Source organism: Camelus dromedarius, chromosome 7 (genome assembly GCF_036321535.1).
Source record: "Camelus dromedarius isolate mCamDro1 chromosome 7, mCamDro1.pat, whole genome shotgun sequence".
NCBI classification, from domain to species: domain Eukaryota; kingdom Metazoa; phylum Chordata; class Mammalia; order Artiodactyla; family Camelidae; genus Camelus; species Camelus dromedarius.
The window spans coordinates 48,860,732-48,864,944 of NC_087442.1; the positions used below are offsets into that span (position 1 = coordinate 48,860,732).

Sequence of the window (4,213 nt, forward strand, 5' to 3'; positions counted from 1 at the left end):
CTTTTGAACTTGCCCTTCTCCCATTTCCCTCTCCCCCATGTGTCTGACCCTGTCTTACCCATTTCGCATTCAAGCACTGCAGCACCTCCGAAGCATCAACGCACACACCTGCTGCTGCTTTTGATTTCTGGAAGGCATGTAGTTTCAACCTGGAACAAAATATTTGTAGTCTTCAATAAACTGTGGCATTCTTTAGCTAAAAAAAAAAAAAAAAAAAAGACAAAAAACTGAAAAGACTGAAAAAAATCAATGACTTTTCTTGGCTGTATAAGGGAGGGTAGGACACAGGGCAAACTATTGCCCCCAAGACTGGGGAGACAGACAGTGGAATACAGAACTTCCCAGAGCTTGAATTCACAAATGCAAACCCCTCCGGGGGAACCAGGGCCAGAGCAGGAAAACCCAAACCATAACTGACAAATTACTGGAGGCTTAGTGTGAGTCTGAAAGTTAAAAACTCCAGGGGTATTCAGTCATAGGGGGTCCCCAAAACATTGTAAGACTTACCTTCAGAAGCTTGACCAGCTTTCCGCAGCAAATACTGGAGAGAAATCCCTTCATGCTTCTAACCCGGGAGAGGGAAAAGGAGCCATCTTGAAACAGACTAGAGTCCTCAGCTCTTCTTAATAAAACCTGCGCTCAGGGGAAACTAGTTAAGTGGAGCCCAACCCAACCTGCAGGGCATAATCAGAGCCTGACTCAGGGGAAAGAAAATAACCAACAGTAGTCAGCTGTAGCCTTCCATGTGAGAGAAGGGGAAAACCCAACCCCAGCCAAGAGAGAGAGACAGAGAGACAGAGACACAGAGACAGAGAGGACAGAGAAGAGAAACTTGAAAGGTTCACAGAGGCACAGACTCACCAAAACTGAGACCTCATCACAGAACTCTATAATACTCCCCCTCCACATGTATCTTATCATCACATGACCAAAGGCCTATTTACAGTAGTTGTTTGCACCTGGTACATCACGGGCAGATATCCAGAAAAAGTTACCAGCACAAGCTCAAGCAGCAGCTGTAGCTCATCTTCGGCATCAAGCCGCTGGGAAAATTCCAGTATATCCTGCTAGCTCCAGCAGCTCCTCCAGCTCTCCGAGTCCTTCTCGGTGCAGACACGACTATAGGCGGCGGTCCTGCTCCAAATCCAAACCACCTAAAAGACATGAAAAGGAAAGGAAAAGGCGGAGCACTTCCTGTAAACCCACCAAAGTGCACACTGGGAGGCTCGCCAGCAATGTAACCAAGGATCACATCATGGAGATATTCTCCATCTATGGGAAAATTAAACTGACTTACATGCCTGTAGAAAGGATGCACCCCCACCTATCTAAAGGCTGTGCGTATGCGGAGTTTGAGAATCTAGACGAGGCCCATAAGGCGCTGAAGCGCATGGGCGGAGGAAAAATCGATGGCCAGGCGATCACTGCCACTGCTGTGCTGGCCCCCTGGCCTCGGCCACCCTCCAGGCGATTCAGCCATCCCAGGAGAATGCTGCTACCACCTCCCTTGAGGCGCCGGTCACCCCCACGGAGGCGGAGAAGATCACGTTCCCCTCGGCGCAGGCCCCCCGTGAGCCGGCGATCCCGCTTCCCAGGCTGCAGCCCCAGGATTCGCTCCAGCTCCAACTCCTCCCCATAAGAAAGGCCACGGAAGCTCTACCCCTGTGGCTTATCTCATCCAACTCAGTTTTGTCACTCTTCTAGCTGGAAGATTATCAGTAGGAAAGGAATCCCTCACTCAGGGGCAGGCGAAAGGCGAAAGCAGCCACTGAGACGTTTCCTCTGGGAGCAGAGTTCCAGCTGCAGGATTGTTGTTGGTTTGGGATTGTGCCGATAAAAATGCCCTCCAGTTTTCTGGCTAGAAAGCTCCCACGTTGTCAGTTCGGTGGCAGAGCCAGCAGGGATGAGCAAGGGGCTTCAGGTGGTACAGCCCCAGCCCGGGAGCATGTTTTTCATTCCACACGTCCCGGGGACAACCTGGTGGCCTGGTGATGTCCTAACTTGCTGGCCTTCAGGCTCGCTGCCCCTGGAAAGGCTCTACTTTTACGCAGCTGTGTTCCTGTTAGCCTGGCCCTGCTCCCCTGCTTGAGTCCTTTTCTGACCTTGAGTATCAAAAACTTCGCTATTTGTCTAAAATGGCTCTTTTTACATGTGCTCATATGCGTGCGAGCGCGCGCGCACACACACACACCCGACGTCTCCCCTTCTCGCTGAAACTGGTGAGCAACTTGAAAGCCAGATCTCCAGTGTCATCACAGAACCCCCGTTACACTGGTATTCACGGTGGTCTTGCAGGTTACCTTGGCAATGTGTACATTGCTTTTCTTGGCTTTTATTGTACAGTCAGTATTATAAATTATCTGTTTTGAGTTTTGTAACTTTGTAACATTTTAGATAATGTTGTGTTTGTACTTTGTAGAGTAAAAGGATTGTGTTGAATAAATCTAGGATTACAGTGCAAAAAAAAGAAAAAAGTTACAAAGCACATTAAAAGGCAAAATAATAATAATAAAACAACTTGAAGGGACAGAGCAAGCATCAGAACTAGACATAGTGAGGATGTTAGAATTATCCGACTGGGAATTTAAAACAATTATATTAATATGCTAAGCGTTTTAGTAAATAGATAACATGCAAGAACCAATGGATAATGTGAGCAGAGAGACAGAAATCCAAAGAAAGTATCAAAAAGAAAAAAATGCTGGAGATCAAAAATACTGTAACAAAAACAAAGAATGCCTCTTGATAGGCTTATCAGGGATTAGGCATGGTTGACGAAAGAATCTCTGAACTTGATATCTCAATAGAAACCTCCAAAATTGAAAAGCAAAGAGAGCAAAGACTGAAAAACTAGAACAAAATATCTAAGGACTGTGGAACAGCTACAAAAGGTATAACATACACATCATGGTAATATCAGAAGAAGAAAAGAAAGGAACAAAATATTTGAAACAATAATTAATGAGAATTTGCCCACATTAATACTAGACACCAAGCCACAGATCTAGGAAACTCAGAGAACACAAAGCAGGATAAGTGCCACAAAACATCCAGGCATGTCATTGTAAAATTATAAAAAGTCAAAGAAAAATTTAAAAATCCTGAAAGAATCTAGAGGGAAAAAACACTTTACCTATAGAGGAACAAGTATAAGAATTACATTCAATTCCTCCTCAGAGAACATGCAAGTAAGAACGTGGAGTGAAATAACTGAAGTGTCGAGAGAATTCTGTACCCTGTTGAATTATCCTTCAAAAGTAAAGGAGACATAACTTTCTCAGACGAAGATTGAGAAAATGTATTGCCAGTAGACTAGCCTTACTAGAAATGTTAGAAGTTCTTCAGCAAAAGGAAAATATAGATCAGACACTCAGATACATATAAAGAAAGGAAGAGCATTGAAGAAGGAATAAGTGAAAGTAAAATGAACTTTTATTTTACTTATTCTTATTTGATCTAACAGATAACAATTTGTTCAAAATAGTAATGGCAACAGTGTATTTGATTAGGTATGCTTATATATTTACATATAAAATACTTACAAGCTACATATATGTTCAAGTATTATATATTATATATAATATATGAGCATACCTAAGCAAATATATTGGTACTATTATTAATTTGTTATTATAGTACACATACACATGTATGCTTCTATATAATAAAATGAATGAAAATAATGATACAAGGAACAGGAAATAGAAATTAGACTTATTTTGTTATTACAAGGTACTCATCTACCCATTGAACAGTATAATGTTACTCAAAAGTGGACTTTCACTTCCCCTTAATTTTGCTGTGAACCTAAGACTTCTCTAGGAAAACAAAATCATCTAAAAAAATTAAAAATTAAAATAAATATTTATAAAAGGAGAAAATTAATGAACACAGATGCTAATATATTTGATGAGTGCTCTCTACCCTCCTCTCTTCTCACTTGGAGACTTGAAGTACAAATCAGTTCTTCATTTATTCATCTATTTGATATTATTTTGTTTGGATTAGTCTATCCACATACAAATCATACCTCAATGAACTCATCAATGCTTTGCTTATTAATGTTTCATTACAAAGTCCTTAATACATGTGGAAGTTTCATGTAATTTTGCTGAGAAATGATCACTTGTACCTTATCTATTTTATTCTCTTCTCTCCATAGAATTATTAGCCATAAAAAAAATTCTAGCTCTTGAAATACATTCCCAATCTT

The 4,213-nt window shown here is 41.4% G+C and overlaps 1 pseudogene; it reads left to right on the forward strand.

The window, feature by feature from the left end:
* Positions 1-464: 464 nt before the first annotated feature.
* On the forward strand, positions 465-1,639 carry LOC116154008 (RNA-binding protein with serine-rich domain 1-like; annotated as a pseudogene).
* Positions 1,640-4,213: the final 2,574 nt, after the last annotated feature.